This window comes from Neopelma chrysocephalum, unplaced genomic scaffold, assembly GCF_003984885.1.
Source record: "Neopelma chrysocephalum unplaced genomic scaffold, ASM398488v2 Primary Assembly neopelma1_22b, whole genome shotgun sequence".
NCBI lineage: Eukaryota > Metazoa > Chordata > Aves > Passeriformes > Pipridae > Neopelma > Neopelma chrysocephalum.
Genome location: NW_020897690.1, coordinates 22,825,619 through 22,844,335, shown reverse-complemented (window position 1 = coordinate 22,844,335; position 18,717 = coordinate 22,825,619). Strand labels below are relative to the sequence as shown.

The window sequence follows — 18,717 nt, the reverse complement described above, 5'->3', positions numbered from 1 at the left end:
CCACTAATCCATTATTCTTTTTTTACTGGTTTCTTACTAATTTTAAAATTCTTGCACTGATTCACATATTCTCCCATTTAAGTAGCAATTTCTAATGCCATATTGTATCACACTAATCACTGAAATCTAGATAGGTGAGACTAATTGTATTTTTTCCACTTAAAAAATCGATTGCCTTATCAAAGAAAGCTGTCAGGATAAAATAACAAAATCTACTTTTGTTGTATTAGTATACTATTTCTTTCAGAATTCTGGAGTGGAAATGGGGAGCCTTGATAATTTTAGTATTCTTCTCATCTTGCAAAATTTCTGCTACTTCCTGTTACTTAGGTTGCCCTGTGGTCATTAATTGCATTCAAACATACAGGGTGCAATCTAGTTTTGGGAACACATAGATTTGTATTTTGCTGTGATTATTGATAAGGCTCAAGTTTTTTCCCTGAATCTTTGTGTATGAAGAGGTTTTGCTTTTATTTCACCTGCAAAATTTATCTCTAGTTTTTTTTTTTAATGATTACATTAGACCTGTGATTTCTGATGCCAGAGATGGGTTTTTTTCAAATGTAATTTGCAGTTAAGCTTTAATTAAATTAGTGTCTCTTCCACAACTACATAGTTGTTGCATGAGATCACAGAATCACAAAATCACAGAATCACAGTGTGGTTAGAGGTAGAAGGGATCTCTGGAGATCATCTAGTCCAACCCCCCCTCCAAGGCAGGGTCATTTAGGGCAGGTTACACAGGAATGCATCCAGATGGCTTTCAAATGTCTCCAGAGAGGGAAACTCCACATCCTCTCTGGACAGTCTGTTCCAGTGCTCTGCCACCATCAAAGTAAAGAAGTTCCTCCTCATTTTAAGGTGAAACTTCTTGTGTTTTAGTTTATGATCATTACTCCTTGTTGCGCCACTGGGTACCACTGAAGAGTCTGACATCCTCTTGACACCCACTTTTGAGATATTTATATGTATTGATGAGATGTAGGGATGTTTGACTTAGAGATTGAGACTATATCCCTGACAATGTCCCTAACAATGTTAGTCTCTTCAAATTCTCCAGGCAGTTCTGGAATTGTTTTCTATAATCAAGTCTTCTCTCATGTCCTCTCCAAAATCATTTACGAAATAATTTCCTATTTATTCAGTGACTTCCAGGTAAATAAAATGTTAAATGGTGTTTTCAGAAACGAAAGAGATTTGTGATGTATTTCAAGGAATGTTGTTTCCCGGGAAAGGTTAGTACTGATTGAAAAAAATTTCAAATAAGTGTGTTGATTTTTAGTGCAACCATTAAAAATACAGTCAAGTCTAAACTATCCCAGTAAGTGAACTAGTGTGGGTCTCAGCACTCGGACCTTGCTTGTTTTGGCACGATGACTCTCAGCAGCTGTCCCAGCCTCCAGAGTGGGTGGCTGCGTCTGTCTGGGTCTGTACTGCCTCCCGCACAATGCAGGAGAAAAGCATGGGGAGAATACTCAGTCATCTAATGCAAAAGTGTGCTAGGAAGGGTTTCAACAATTCAGCTGCCAGTAAAATGTCTTTTTCTTCCCCCATCTTTTTTTTTTCATTCTGAGTATATTTGGATTCACTTGACTCTTCTGTCCATATGAACAGTTCTCATGTTTATAATCCATATATCTATTTGATCTCTTCTTATTTTATAGAAATTACTTACATTTGTTCTCCCTTTCCTTAAGGTATTTATTATTCAATAACTATGTTGCAGTAACATTACCATTGTCCCATGTTTTTAATTGCTATTCTTGCTTTTTTTCTCTTTCCTCTTTTTTTTTCCTCTATGTGTGTGTCTTGCACTAATATTTAAAGCCTCTATATTACATTGTCTAAGCTGCTGGTATACACAACTCTTTAGTTATTTCTCTTGACAATATCTTTTTTCTTAGAGACATTCACTTCAATATTTTCCCAAAGTGTACTAGTGACCTAAATCCTTATTTCAGTACTAGTACTTTCTTCCTCACTACTGACAATTAATTCAGTTCTACATCCACTACTTTTCTCATTGAGCTTGTTAAACTGCCTTTCTTCTTCTGGCGATTAAAACTTGATATTCAGATCATTTCAGACTGTCAAAATTTTTTTCTTTATTTGTTGAATTAATGTTCTTATTACTTATCTTACTACTTACTTCCTCAGTCTTTGGTGGAATCTATGTATGAAAAAATCCTCTTTTGGTGATTGCTTTCCATTGGATGATGAATTTTAGATATTCTCCTGTAGATGATATTTCACTTCTTTGTTTCTTATATTATGTGTCTCATTTTTATTGAAAGTACTAGAATTCCACCAAAGTTCACTTTTATTTCTTTAGCTCATTTAGGTAAGCATATTGATCTTTGATTTCTGTGTTGTACAGAATCAAAGAATCGTTAAGATTGGAAAAGACCATCAAGATCATTGAGTTCAACTAATCACCATCTTGTCAACTAGACCATGCCACCAAGTGCCATGTCCAGTCTCGAACAATTCCAGGGTGGTGACTCCACCACCTCCCTGGACAGTCCATTCTAATGTCTAACAACACTTTCAGTGAAGAAATTCCTCCTGATGCCCAAGCTGAACTGCCTCTCCTCCTGGCACAACTTGAGGCTGTATCCTCTCATCCTGTTGCTGGTTATCTGGGAGAAAAGGCTGATTCCCACCTTGCTACAGCCTCCTTTCCAGTAGTTGTAGAGATCAATAAGTCCACCCCCGAGCCTCCTTTTCTCCAAACTAGACAACCCCAGCTCCCTCAGCTCCCTCAGCTCCCTCAGCTGCCTCCCTCTACCTCAGTAGTTGTAGAGATCAATAAGTCCACGCCTGAGCCTCCTTTTCTCCGCAGTAGACAACCCCAGCTCCCTCAGCTGCCCTGCATAGGACTTACTCTCTAGACACATTAGTCACCTAGCCAAAATTCTTGCCTGTTTTATGGTTATGCTATCACAGTCTTAAAAACTATTATTGTATTGTTGCTGGTTGTACCATTTTACTGTGTCTATATTCCAGTTTAAGGCACTCTTTCACTAATTTTTACTTGCTCAATACACTTACAATTTATAGGACAATTCAAAGATGCTAGACCTTTTTTTTTTGCTTTTTAAATTATTTTACACATTGCTAGTAGAGCACATGCCCTTCTGCTCTCTGGATTTACTATGTAGATTGTCCCATTGCTACCTTTTAAACAGGACTTATTTTTTCAGGAACTGCTGAGTCTGTGGACATCTCCCTTCTGAGTCTGTGTACATGCTTGATCATATGGACTGTGCTTTTACAGTATTCTTGTTTACAGTATTTTTTTACAATATTTTTGTCTTTTGTTGGAGTCTTTTTTTCCTATCATTTTGGGATAATCCTTTCCCCTCTTCTCCTCAGTTCTCAGATCCCTATCTGAAATAATGTTATGATAGGATTGTTGTAATCATATCTGGTATGTAGGATCAGTTAAGTTCAATTCCATTCCTAAATAATTTCCATCAGGTATCCCTGGGATACATTTGTGTATGTATTGTAGGTACATACAAAGTCTGCTCCAACTTCTGCCATTTTCTCCACTTTTAGGGCCACTTTTTCTCTTAGCCAGTATTTTTTTCTGTTCTTAAAAGACTTTTAAAAACAAAAAGAAAAACAAAGAAATAAAAAAAATCCAGGTATCCCAGCAAGCTTTCTGATCACTACTGCTTTGCCCTATTCTGATTGCTGAGTTGTCAAATGCTCTCAACAACACCATTTCTTAACTATTTAAGATGTCAAGCAGGTAGTATTGGCCATATAAAGAATTATCTTAAAGAAAAGTTAAAAGGTAATGCATGTAGAAATCCATTACAGAGTTTTTGCTTTAGTAAACCTGTAACACTGAAGATTTATAAGATGGCAGTAGGTGTTTTGTACAAACTGTTAATGCCAGAGAGCTACTGAGAATTCCTTCATATACTCTGCAGATAGAGCAGCTTATTCTGGCCTGTTCAGATCTCAGCTCTAAAAGAAAGACCTGTAAATGAGATCTGAGTTCTAATATTGACTTAATAGATGACTCACTTTTGAGACAGTAGAAATAAAAGCCCTAGCAAAGCATAAGTAGATGTAACTGTCAATAACTTCTTTTATTTTTGTCCTTACTTTTTCATAGTGATACGAAATAACAGGTGATATAGAATTGAGACCGGAAGCATTTGAAATGTTTCGTGATATTACTCAGAAGGTGACACCTCTGTTTTCTAGTCAAATCCCCTAATATAAACCTGTATTTAAACATAAAACTTCTGAATCATCTGCTGTTGAAACCAAGTTCACTCCATAGCTAATGCCAGACATGCTAGCATTCTCTCTTGTGTTAGGCACCCATACAGAATCATAGAATTTTTAGGGTTGGAAAAGACCTCTAAGATTATTGAGTCAAATCATTAACCTAGCACCACCATGTTCACCATTAAACTGGGTCCCTAAGTGCCACATCCACACATCTTTTGAACACTTCTAGGGATGTTCACACACTGCTTCCCTGAGCAGCCTATTCCAATGCCTGACCAACTTTTCAGTGAATAAATTTTCCCTAATATCTAATCTAAACCTGCCCTGGTGCAACTTGAGGCCATTTCCTCTGGTCCTATTCCTTGTTACTTGGGAGACGAGACTCACCTCCACCTCACTACACCTTCCTTTCAGATGGTTGTAGAGGGCAATAGGGTCTTCCCTAGCCTCCTTTTCTCCAGGCTAAACAATCCCAGTTGCCTCAGCCACTCTTCATAAGGCTTGTGCTCCAGACCCTTTCAGCAGCTCTTTTGCCCTTCTCTGGACATGCTCCAGCACCTCGATGTCATTCTTGTAGTGAGGGACCCAAAACTGAACACAGGATTTGAGATGCAGTCTCACCACTGCTGAGTACAGGGGGACAATCACTATCCTAATCCTGCTGACCACACTATTTCTTATACGAGTCAGGATGTCTTTGGCCTTCTTGGCTTTCTGGGCATGCTGCTGACTCATATTGAGCAGAACCTCTTGGTTCTTTTCTGCCAGACTGCTTTCCAGGCACTCATTCCCAGATTTGTAGCATGGTGTGGACTTGTTGTGCAGGACCAAGCACTTCACCTTGTTTAAACTCATACAACTGGCCTCAAACTCATAGATCCAGCCTGTATTCCTGCAGTCTTCCTACCTTTGAGCACTTGTTGTCATCTGCAAACTAACTGAAGGTGCACTTGATCCCCTCATCCAGATCATTGATAAAGGTGTTAAACAGAACTGGCCCCAGTACAGAGCCCTGGGGAACACCACTTGTGACTGGCCACCAGCTGGGTGTAACCATTCACCACATTTCTCTGTGCCCAGCCACTCAACCAGCTTTTTACTCAGGGAAGAGTGTGCCCATCCAAGCCATGACCAACGAGTTTCACAGAATTACAGAATAGAAGGTATCACTGTGGGTTTTCTGTTCTAACCTCCCAGCTCAAGCAAGGTCATCCTAGAAAGCATTGCACAGGATTGCCTCCAGAGAGTTCTTGATCCTTAGATTACCTCAGTCGGTTAGAGGATGGTGTTAATAACACCAGCGTTGTGGGTTAGATGCCATGTGGACCATTCACTTAGGAGCTGGTCTCGATGGTCCTTGTGGGTCCCTTTCAATATTCTGTGATTCTGTGACCTCCAGTGAGGGAGACTCCACAACCTCTTTGGGCAATCCGCTCCAGTGCGCACTTACCTGCACAGTAAAGAAGTTCTTCCTCATTCAGGTGAAACTTCCTTTGCAGCGGTTTCTGCCCATTGCCTTGTTGTATTGCTTGGCACCATCAAGAAGAGCCTGGCTCCACCCTCTTGAAACCTGCCCTTCAGATACTGATATATATCATTGAGTTCGCCCCTCAGTCATCTCTTCTCAAGGATGAACAAGACCAGCGCTCTCAGCCTTTCCTCATAAGAGGAGGAGGTACTGAGGAGCCCAGAACTAGACACAGTACTGCAGATGAGGCCTCACCAGGGCTGAGCAAAGGGGAAGGATCACCTCCCTTGACCTGCAGGCATCCTTATGCACCCCAGGATACCACTGGCCTTCTTGACCACAAGGACACACTGCTGGCTCATGGACAACTTGTCCACCAGGACCCTCAGGTCCTTCTCCACAGAGCTGCTTTCCAACAGGTCAACCCCCAGCCTGTGCAGGAGCATGGCGTTATTCTTCCCCAGGTACAGGACCCTGCATTTGCCTTGTTGAACTTCAGGCCGTTCTTCTCTGCTCATGTCTCTAGCCTGACAAGGTCCTTCTAAAGGCCCATACTTTCCCTGGGGTATGGGCTGCTCCTGCCAGCTTTGTTTTGAAGGAGAATGCTGTGGAAGGTAATGTCAAAGGCTCTACTAAAGTTCAGATAGACAACGTGCTTCGGTGTAGGCATGCCCTTACATGCTGTAGTGCATATGGAATTTGCTTAAAATCACAAGTTATATGAACGTATGTGATCAAAACTCAAGAGTCCTGACTTCCATTTGTGTTTGGTATCCACTAGACTTTGTCTATTATAAAACTCTCTGTATGAATATCACTGGCAGTTTTCCCATCCAGTTTCAGGGAATCAAGAATTCCTCCATAATATTTCATAAAACAAGAAAAAGGAATGTATCTATAGCTTTACAATTATCCCTAATGAGGAAATAAAACAAAGAGACAATACGTGTACATTTTATTTGTATTAATATCAATGAAATTTGGAGGTCATGTACTCCAACCTGTTTCTCAAATTACATGGTTGACAGCAGATGACTGAACAGTTTGTCTTTCAAGACTTGGGTCTTGAAACATTTTAGGGATGGAGATTGCACAGCCTCTGTGGAGAGGTAATGGCCTGTTATTTACCTAGTGGCAATGACAGCACTGCATTACAGGGCCACGCGGTTAGAGGTGAAACTCACAAGGGTAAATAAACTTTATGGACTGAAATGTGTAATAGGAATCTGCTACAAACAGTATAATTTTCTTATGACCTTGCCTTGCTAGCCATTTTAAAATATGTCATCAAATACATCATACATCATGTTACATTGCTGATGAGTAATTTTGCAGGTTGATGAGAGTAGCTTTGTTTGTGAGAGGTAAGAGTCAAGGTAATTTTTCTTCAAAAGGCTGATAAGTGTTTTGCAGAACAACAACAAAAAATCTGTTGTGTGTTCTTTAGTATTGATCTCAGTTACTTTGAGAACCATGTTAGACAATCCTGGAATCTGAGTTCTCTGTAATTAAGCTGTCTTCTCCATTTAACTAACCACTTTAAGATTAAGAACTCTGGAAGAAAAAATATCTTCAAATATGTATCATTTCAAAGCAAACGAAGAGGGAGGTTTTACAGTCTGTGACTCCATACACCCTCTCAGGTCACCAGTTGTTTTGTGTATGTTATTGAACTCTTATAAGATAGTTTTATTGTGTGCATACTCTCTAAGGGGTAAAAGCAGCTCACCCTAAAGCTAGAGAGTCATAATCTAAAAAAGGCAGATTTCATTTCACTATTCCTGGCATGCGCGGGACTGATCTCAAATCTTGTTTGAAATCACAGCAGAGTCGAGTGGGATTTAGCTGCCTTAAGGTCATGTTAGATGTTCTGTGATATTTAATCATGTCCTGAAGACCACTTCAAAAGGTCTACTGTAGAATCCCATTTTATATCTGACTGTCCCATTTGGATGTCATTAGATGCCTATATTTAACCAGTCTCCCCTATGATGTTTTCTGGCTCTGAATGTCTGCCTAAAAGAAGGTGGTGGCTGACCACTAATGTCCCTTTGCCTTTTCAACCAAAACTCAGTAATTTCCCATGTACCATCAGCTTTTTTTCTATTATGATACTTTTCAGAGTTTTTAATCCCTATTGGGCTTATTTGAGATCAGTAGAAGTGAGCCAGAAAAAGTTAGCAAATATGAAAACAGACAATTTAGCAATGAAGAAATTTCCTAATTTTGAAGAAATGTGGGAAAAGAACAGATAAGACTGTGAATCTTATAATATTTTTACAGGGTAAACTCATCAAAACTGAAATTTTTTCTGCTGTATGGAAGATTTACAAGCCTACATACAATAAGTCATGTCACTGATGACATATCTCAGATGTAACCAAGAATCAGCAGCCTAGTTCTGGGGCAGTTGACACTTTATTTGTAACTGGCTTGCACTGTGCAACATAGGTACTGCTGGTATTCTAGCTGTTACTGTCTGTAGTTTCTCTGGGGTGACTAGAGATCTCTAACACGTACCAGTTATATTACAAGGAGGCAAATGAAGGGCAGTAAAAATTCTGCAACCTCTGCTGATATCTTGACCGAAATTCTTGTTGAAGGACTTTGGGGTATATTTGATGACTTGCTTGTCTATAGCAAGGTTTCTTGACTTGCAAAATGATATCTTGTTGTGGGGTAAAAAAACACCACCTGCATAAGGAACAGAAGGCTAGTCTTGCCTGTGGTTTTCTAATTCTTATCATGAATGATTCATGAGTGTGTTAAAGCAAGCAGTGCATTTTAAGAAAACTAACAAAGTTTCTATGTAAATGAAGTTCAAATATTTTACTGGAAGAATTGACAGTATACTGAGTAATGCTCTATCCAATATGCTTTTTTAAAACTAATTAAGGCATACTCTTTCAGTGCCATAGATATACAGACATTAAAGCAGATTAAGTAAAAAAAAGAATTAAATTGATAAGTTTATTTCAGTTTTTACATGGTATAACTAGATTCTGTATATGGTTTCACATTAATTACAAATCTACAGACGTCATTGTATTTTCTGATAGGGTGCTTACAGGAATAATACAAAAATAATTTCTTGGTGATTTGATATATCTTTAATTTTTTCTTCTTTGGTTATTAGTTTTATTAGTATCATACACTGTGAGATAAGTTAGGTGATAATAGCAAAGACAAGTCAAAGTGTTTAATGAGGTCATATAGATATAGTGCATATTTGAGAAGGGCTGGTAAGTAATATATATAAATGAAGAGAAGCATTCTCTAAAACAGATTCAGTTCTAAATTTGTGCAAAATTGGGACTAGATTATTTTTGCCATTTGAGTATTTTTTGTAGTTTCTGAACAGTTTCAGAATAAATGCTTCCTTATTTCTCTATGAAAGTATCTAATTTGATTTTAATCAGAAGATTTTCAAATCAGCTCATTTTCCTAAATTTGACATAAGATATGAATTCACGTATTACTCCCAAGCTACTTACAAACCTTGAAAATACCATTGCTGTGCATTTAGTTATCTCAATTAGATTTCCAAGTTTGAACAGCTGCTTAAAAATAAAAATTTGTACACTACTGTAGTACTGACTCTATAGATTTACCAGGGTAAAAAACATCTTACCACCATCTTCATGTTCTGCTGCAAGTGACAATCCAATGCCTATGCTGTTGTCTGTTTACATAAGAATCTTGGAAAACATTATTTTCTGATCATATTAAAAATTTTGTTGTTCTGTTTCAGTGAAAGCTGCTGAATTGTCAGGTTTCTGTTATCTTCAGTGGAAGCTCCCAAGACTGTTTGATAGAAAAGATATTTCTAAGGTCTTGGTTAGTCATCAAGTAAGTAGTTTCTCATGTTTTATATAATTTTCATTCACCTCCAGTGAAGTGTTTTTGTTGTAATAATTTTTTTTTTAATTACTTCACCATTATTTTGATTTTCTTTTATACAAAAATGTTTTTCTCTAATGTCTGGTGTTTCTTTAAATTCTGTAACACATTTAAGTCAGTTTATAAGTATTTTAGGAAAAAAAAAGATATTTTCTTAGTATTCCCTTTCAGCACCTAACAGAATGCTGTTCAGTGACCTGTATTGCTCCGAAACTATGAAGCATAAGTACGAATAAGAATTGAACAAATCATCTAAAAATGTAGCTCCATTAGCATGGTAAAGGTGATCAAGAATGGTGTCATGTAGGTAAATCTTAATCGTACCCATTTGTACAATTAAGAAATGGTTAAATGGTTACAAAACAACTAGGTTCTACTACTATCATCTGCCTGTTTGATTTTGAGATTTTCTGATTTTGATTACTATTTCACATTGTTCTTCGTGCCAAAGAGTACTTGTAAGAACAAAGATATAATCTTAAATTTTTTTAATTCCTTTAGACAAATGGTAAGCCACTCATTAAAAGCAGATTCTCTTTTGGTCTTGTTATATGTGTTGTCTAGCATGATATTTTTTTTTCATTTCTATTATTTTACTTTGTTTCCAATCCTAAAGATGAAAATTGAGTTGATGGGAAAGCATTTGAGGTAGGGAAATTATAGGAAAAACCTCAAATCATAAAACTGTAAAATGAGGTGAACTAACTGTTACATTTAAGTGATATTTACAGATTTTACTCAGATAACAGATTTAACCTTTTAAAAATTATGCTGGTGGAGATTAGAGAATTGATGCACTGTCCAGGTCACTTCTCATCAAAATGTAGTGATTTTGATTTTTTTTCCTCCCTCACAGAATACATAAACATTAATTTTCAATTAAAAAAATTGATTCAGTCTGAGTGGCAGTATTTGAACTGGTCTCAAAAATATGTATTTGGATCTGTTTACAAAATATTCTTCTGTTCTTAAACAATCACAGCTCATGAAATCTAGCAATGCTTATTTATTTATTTGTTATTTGGTGAAATAGAAAATACAGTTTTAGTGACGGAAATAATTTCTAATTAGTTGGTCCAACAATATAATCTTATTTCACCACTTGGCAACATCAAAAATAAAGGTGTATTTATTTGTAGGGAACAAGTACCAAGATTATTTATTCTAGAATTTTATAGCTCAAATTGATCATGTCATTCATTACTGTTTAACTTACAAAATAACAGAGTGAGAATTATGTCCCCTTTCTAATGCTGCTTTGTGAATTTAAGCCTAAAAAAAATGATGTTGATCAAATTGATTGACTAGTCAGGAGGAATGATGAAATTCAAATGTCAAATTCAGTTAGTTCTCATAGAATAAGGCAATATCTAACTCTAAGTTGGGAAGCAAAATTAGGTTTATACTTGGGAAAATGTAAAACAGGAATCAAGTATTAAAAATCAAAGAATTAAGAGTTAAGTTTTTAATCAGATTAGCTGTCTAGCAAATTTGTACAGATATTCTCACTCTGGAATAATTTGGGATGCTTGGGATTTTATATACCTCTAAGACTCTAAATGAAGTCTGAATGTATGGGTTTATAAGTTAAATGAAATTTACAAGTGCAGAAATCATTACATTTGAGTGCACATCTGTGTCACTCAGAAGGTAACACAAAATGTTTACATGTGCCCTGTCTTCCAACATATCCAAAAAGGGAACATATTCAGTCATATATCTGCTCATAGACTGAGAAACTTAACATAAATGATATTAATTTTTTCATATGACATCTCATAATTTTGTTCATACTACATCTAATTGCAGTGTGCATTGTGTCAGTTATGTATGACCAAGTTCGAGAATAATATTTTAAGGATGGGAATGTTACGGGTGTTTTTTCAATGTCATTGAATGTCATGAAGTTTTTTCAGCTCTTTAACTGTTGAAAAATTTGGGGTTGCTTCTGTATTTTTTTTTATCACATTAACATAAAAGTGAAGAAGCTCTTATAGGGAACAAAGCCAGTTTTTTTTCTGGTGTGCTAAAAAAGCAAGAGAGTGACTGATGTCAGTGAGTCATAGTTAAAGATGTTGCTGCTTCAGTGGTGTGACACTGGCATGATCTCATTGAGTAGGTTAAACTGTAACACAGAAAGGTGGAATAAAGACATTCAGTTATAAGGGACTCATCAGATGACACACTCCCAAATTCATGATCTCTTTGACTGATATTACAATGCTGCACATCTCAAAGCCTTTGAAGAGCTGTGCAGTTCCCTTTTATGTCAGCAGGAGACAAGCTTTGCTGCAATAAGATTTAGCTGACTTTCTTTCACATACTTTGTTACTGAGCAAAACAGTTATTTTATTATGGTATGCTATCCATTCTGAAAGTATGTTTAGGCAACTAGTAGATTAACTAAGTAATTAAGCATATGATAAGTAATCAGTGTAAGTATTCTATTGTCTTAGCAGTTTTTTCATCTATAGTTTTCTGTAGTATGAGTCCCTGAACACTTAACATATATTTTCAATATCTCCCTGATCTTATTTTATCCTTGGTTCATATTTCCTTTTCCTTTTACTGAGATGAAAATAAAGATATTTGGGGTTGGGACCTTGAATTACTAGTTGCAAAAGGAACAAAATTACTTCCATATGAGTAATTGTTAAAATTCCTATTTAAATTAATTACTAGTTTTAGGACTGAATTCTAGGACTGAATACAGATCCGGTATTCAGTGAACTGAGAATAGGTTTTACATGCTCAGTAAATACCTGTCATAATGCTTTTAGGAAATAAATAAATAATCTATCTCTCACAAATACTTGTTGTTTTACTAAAAGTACACTTGCTTATAAGTAGAAGATTATACTGAAGTATGAGAAAAAAATTATGATCATCTGCACTACAGCAAACTTGAATTTCCTGAACTTAAAGGAAAAGTAACTGTTGGCTGACATTCACTCATTTTAGTTTGAAGGCAAATGAACTATGAAAGAAATGAAAATATGTTTCTATGGTGTAGGTTTCTAGTAACATCAGAAGAATTGTTATGGTTCTAAGATACATCATACTACCTCGTTTGAAGGACCTCCACCGGCAAGAGAGGATGAGCTGGTCTGGAGGCAGCTATATTGGCTTTATGATATTGATTCAGGATAGTTTGAGATTCTCTAACATGCATTGGCATGAACTGGTGTGTAGCACAGCTGCTCTGTTGCATCCTGAAGAAATGCAAACATTCTAAAAAGCAAGATGCATTAAAAAAAAAATGCATGGGTGAATTATAACAGGTGGAAGAACTCTAACAAGAGTTTTCAATTAAATATGTCACAGGAGTGTCAAAGGGTGCTAGATTATGGACTGGCACCTTGTGTATGAAAACAAATGTGATAAAAAGGCATATATCTAGAAATAAATATGTGTCTTTAAAAATGTAGTAGTTTCACAGAAAAATTATGTGTGAAGATTTAATTGTCTGATATGTGTAACAGTGACAGAAGACAATTAACTCCTACCCAGACTGCTCAAACAGTTATGTTTAAGGGATGCAGGAAGAAGAGATTTTCTGATTTGCTTCTTTCTGATGATGCAAGATCCAGGCACAGTCCAAAACTCATCAGTTGATTTTACTAAATATATTCAGAAAATGAACTTATGAAGAAATGTAGCTAGTAGAAATGTATTTAAGCTTTGAAGAAATATACCCAGCTAACATCTTGTATACAGTTCTAAATAGATGTAAAAGGAAAGGGATTTGAGGTACACATGCTATGAGAACTAGAGAAGATTTTGGTTGCAATATAAAGACAAACTGTGTGGGTGACTAATATTCAGTAAGGCCAATGAAAATTTAATTCAACTAATTTAGGTAACAGAGCACCTCATTTTCTTTTGCACTCCCAATATAAATGCTATTTTCATCTCTGTGGTGGTTTGTATCAGCTAATTCCTGCTTAACTACAATTGCTGACAGTGGGTAAAACATTGTCTTTGCTCTTACAAGTACTCTTTGAAGCCTACAGAGCAACACTGGCTCACATTGTTAGTAATAATTGAAATTACTTTTCTGAGAGTAACTTATCTCATCCTAACACACCTTATATTTCTGTCTGCTGTAATTTTGCTTCCTGTGTTCCTTTCTGGATATACAAAGAAAACTACAGCATAAAAGTATAGAGTGTAGGATTCGTTAAAAACTGTTCGAATGCTCTGCAGAGGATGTGCTGGGAAAAACATGCAGAATGAATATTGATTTGTAATGTGTGTTGGGAGTGGGAGAATGATGCGTTTCACAAGAAGCTTTTGATTATTTAAAACATTCCTTTTGTCTTTACTGGCAAAAAAAAAAATCTATCTAGAACTGTTCCTACACAGAAATGTGAAGAATAATTTTTAATTTTAAACAATTGTTAGGAATGTACTAACAGGAATCTGTGTGCTTATTAGAGGATGATAATTATGTTGTCTTTGCAGTTAGTAGGCAGCAAGCAGATTTCTGGATTTTCTGGGGGGCTTTGGGGGTTTTGTTTTGTTTTGTTTTGTTTTCGTGTAAGATTAAAAATTGAATGTTCCTGTTAGAATGCATATTCAAGAGAAGAGGAATTACAGCAGTTAAAAAAATGGAGAAGCAAAGTAGGTGAATAAGGTATAAAATCTACTATTGTAGTTTTTTTTAAGTTTTTAAGGAATATCTGTCCCTTTTGATCTCACTTTCCCTTAATAACATGAAAAACATTAAAAAAATGGCAGAAAGACTAAATTCACTTTATTACCTCAGAATATGCCAGTATATTTTTCATTATATCCTTGCTCTTTCATGGTCTCTCTGGGCCTGGGAGTCTTTGGGTTCCAGGCAGAATTTAACAGAATTTCAGGCAAAGAGAGGCCACTGGCACAAGGTGCAACTGCTGATCCATTGTTGAGTCTTTTGGAACATCAAGAGAAGTCCAATTAGAAGAATGGAACTGAGCCAGATTGCTCTAATTTTAGCTGATTAGTATTGAATGGGGACTATCTCACTACCGCCATCATATTATCATGGATTTTTTGTCAATGTTTATTGCTTCTAAAGGTGTACTTAGCATAAGAAATCATTGTAAAATTCTGTTGCTTTCTCAGGCTCTTCATACCATTTTTACATAACTAGATGATGTAGATGAGTTGCACAGTAGAGATTAATGAGACACAGCTGACTATTTGCAGATTTTGTTTATATTTAATTATGTGCAGTATTTATTATTAGATCATTATTTAAAAACAATTAAGTAATCCTTGATGGACTCCTGAATTGAACCTAGTTATGATAATTGCTGAAAATATCCTTACGAGATTGTTTCAGCTCACTCTGATATGTGCTTAGCCTTGTCTAAACATTGTGGAAAGATAACAATTAATCCTTAGTCATATACATATTAAAGATGATATGCTTCCATAAAGTAAATTGGCCCATCCAATGTTTAAATATTGGATGCGGATTTAAAGAAATAATCTGACTTTGCTCTGTGGACAGTAATTACAACATATCTCTGGTGAAATTACTTTTCCGATTTAGAATAAGAAGCACACTGGTTATTGCAAAGTGAGGGACAGTTATGAGGCACTGAGGGACAGAGAACAAATATGAACAGAAGTATCAGGATTATATCATTATGTTGATGTGCTCTTTAGTTACAGATGTATACCTCACGCAAAATATTTTTTAAACAGGATGAGATTTACTAAGAGAGACACAGTTCAGGCTGCATGTACGAGCACTTCTGTAGGTATGTTTCCTAACTCGAGTCCTCTTGGACAATTCATTGGATGTCTGCTTTTCCTGAGAGTCCTCTTTCTCTGCAGAGATTGCCTTTTGAAATCAACATTCAACTTTAAGGCTGTGACCTAATTTCAAATATAGTATATTTTCATTAGCCTTCTATATTTAGTTTCTCCCAAATTCATGTTAAAAATACTTTTCTTCCAATGTTCTTAGTAGTATGTTTTAAGAGATATTCTGTGGTATGATGTTGATCCTGAATAGTAGAACTTGAGATAGTGTGGTGTCCCTCCCTGAAAGGGAAGGGAGAACCCAAGATTTGTAGATGCCTATAGTCACTCAAAAAAGGGACAAAAAAAGTCAGAGGATCCACAAAAACTTACAAAGTTTTATTAGTAAATTATAAACACAACATGGAAATTGGTATAAGCTAGTCCCTTATCTTATAATACAAACCCAAGGCAGTGGATTTTGAACAAAGAGTAGGGTAAAAGAAAAGAGAAGGAGGGAGGGAGGCAGGCAGGCAGCAATGAAAGCAGGCAGGAATGAAGGCAGGCAGGAATGAAGGTAGGAAGGTAGGAAGGCAGGAAAGAAGGAAAGAAGGAAAGAAGGAAAGAAGGAAGGAAGAAAGGAAAGAAGGAAGGAAGGAGGAAAGCAAGGCCTGGCTTCAGTGTTGATGCAGCTGATGGGGTGTTTAGCGTCCTGGGGTACACCATCTCGACTTTGTGGGGGTGTCTTTTAATAAATAAGTTTCCCCTGCCCCTCACCTCAAGCGAAGTTTCAGGCTTTCTATGTGAATTAGTTTTCACGCATAGTTCATTCTTCCAGACCTTCAGACCTTTCTGGAAATGGGTCAGAGGCCTTCACTTGTCTTCAATGGTCTTGTTCCCCCTACTGTGTTAGTCTTTGGTTGACAGTCCATGTCCACTTCTCAACTTCATTCCTGCACTTGCTCTGTACTGTGTTGTGCTTATCTCCAGGAGCTAAAACAAAACCTTTGTCCCAGAAAAGTGCTGTCCTACCTCCATATGGCCCCCTTCTCCAGCTGTATCCTGTCCTTTCTTGCCAATTCACACTGTGTGTTCTTACCAACAATACTTAGTTGGCTCCATGGCTAACCAGCTATCCATTTTTGAGACATGTGCATTAGCCCGTTATCTTCTGGACTTCTACAGATAGTCACAAATGTACTTGGCCCTATGGCATTATTTATCACATATTATTTTTTAAAGATTACTATGTAAAGTCAGTGGTCCTTGTAGTTTTCTTCCGTAAGTCATGTAAGGCTCTGCTTGTGTATCCTTGCTCCGTATGAAATGCTTCTACATGCTTCCATTTTTGGTACTAGCCAAAATGCAAATGTGATTTATAAAGACTGAAATCTGTACTACCTTAGTCTTGTTTGGACATTTATTCCAAAGCAAACCATAGAAAAGTTGTACTAAATCAGAATGATAGCCAGTTTTTTCCCCATTTGTATGGAAGTAGTTTATTTCATAAGGTGATCTGTAGTGTAGAGTCATTAGGGAAATACAGACCTTCTTAGCATTGATGAACCCATGTTTAGACCCAGAATGAGAAATTGATCTAAATAACCTTTCACACTATTAACAGTAGTAATAGTTTCTTTTCCAGTGCTCTGAGAATTAAGTTCCTTGGCTTTTGAATATAAAATGCAATGAAGTAGGAACAGTGTTGAACGGCAGTACGTATTTTTGGGTAATGAAAATGGCGTGTCAGCAGATAATGGCTGCAGAACAAATTCTGCCAAAACTGTTTTAGTAGGTTTACTCATATTTTTTCCTAGCCATCACTGTGCCCTTATAATTTGGTTTTGCCTCAGTTGTGCACACCTTCACTACCAAAAGGTAGTTTAACCTCTTTTGTATTCTTTCCCCCCCCCCAACTTAATCACAATTACACTAATTCAGTTCATTGGCTGTTTTTGTCTGGAAGACATCAAGACAGAAACTGTGCAAATAGTTCTGGAGATTTGTCATCATCATACTCTTACAGAATCAAACAGTGCACATTGATGAAAATAGAAATTTTATATATAAGGAAGAAAAAGCACGTGGCTCACCCCACAATCTACCATGTACTCTCTGAAACTGCAACTTCTCTTGATGTAACGACACTGGTGGATTCAGACCTTTTTGTAACCAAAAATTTTACAAGCAGATTCCTGCTTGTTTTGTTTTCTATAGTTTTTGCTTACTCAACCTGTTCTGAGACCCTGCATTTCTAAGATGTTTGAGAATCTGTTCACTGATCTCAGTCTAATTACGCAGACGTGAAAGAATTCAGAATGGCAAATTAATTATGGAAACACTAATACTCAGATGTGTTCTCTGAAGAATGTAACTCATCTCTAGAATAAAGTTTATTTTCTAATGTTATTTTCTGCCATAAGATTTTACTTGCAGAGTCTTCTGTTGTATTGATACTTTCTTATTTATATCTCTTCTCACCAAAAGTGATTATTTTTATTCTCTACTGTGCCATTTCAACAAAGCTTACAGGTAACGGGACTTCTATTTTTCATTACGTGTTTTTCTGCTTTTCAGATATTGCTTTCTGAAACATACTTTCTAAGTGTGCCAACTGAGGTGTTTATGTCAGTGGTTTATAAGCAGCAAAAAAAGCGATTCTGATAGAAGGTGAAAGCCTTGGCTTATTGTTCATGTTGCTTGCCATGAATACTCTAAGGAAAATTTCCAATCCACCTGTGAATGAGAACAGTGACCACGTAGCAGATGGCTGCGAGTGTAAGCATACAGACGACAACATCCACGCATTAAATATGTTTACTGAGGGCAGACTTCCCAGGCTAAAATTTCATTTATTTGCAACTTTTGTGCCAGTGACTGGGAGGATATGCTACTATTAGTCATCTTTTAAAGAAGTATAACTTTGAGAAATAATAACATTTTTCTGCCTAAAAAATCTGCATAAGAAGTCTTCCACAAGATAAAGGAATATTTTTTTCTTTTTTTTCATATGGGATTAACAACAATTTTTAAGTTTTCTTTTCAAAACTTTAAATGAAAATTTTAAATAAGACCAAAAAGAAGTAAATGTACTATTGTTGAGCAGAAGATGAATTATTACATGAAATTAACACAGCTGCTTACGCTGAAATTGTCACAGAGTTAATAGTTGAAAGTGAAATCCATTGCTTCCCCAGATTTTTTTCTTCTCTTGAAAGATTATTTTATACTCAGATTCTGTAATGTTTATCTCTGTCATTAATTACTGTGGACAAACTTGCTCAAGTAGATATAACGGCAGAATGTCACCATTGGTTTGCTTCATTGAAGTCTGTTCCTGTGTTGCTTTTTATGGCACAGAC

The 18,717-nt window shown here is 36.4% G+C and overlaps 1 long non-coding RNA gene across 1 annotated transcript in view; it reads left to right on the top strand.

The window, feature by feature from the left end:
* LOC113964962 overlaps positions 1 to 18,717 on the top strand; it is a 201,070-nt gene that overhangs the window by 103,332 nt on the left and 79,021 nt on the right. Inside the window, exon 2 of the long non-coding RNA XR_003533364.1 lies at positions 9,471 to 9,568. This is a non-coding gene — a long non-coding RNA (uncharacterized LOC113964962). The remainder of the gene's footprint in view (positions 1 to 9,470; positions 9,569 to 18,717) is intronic.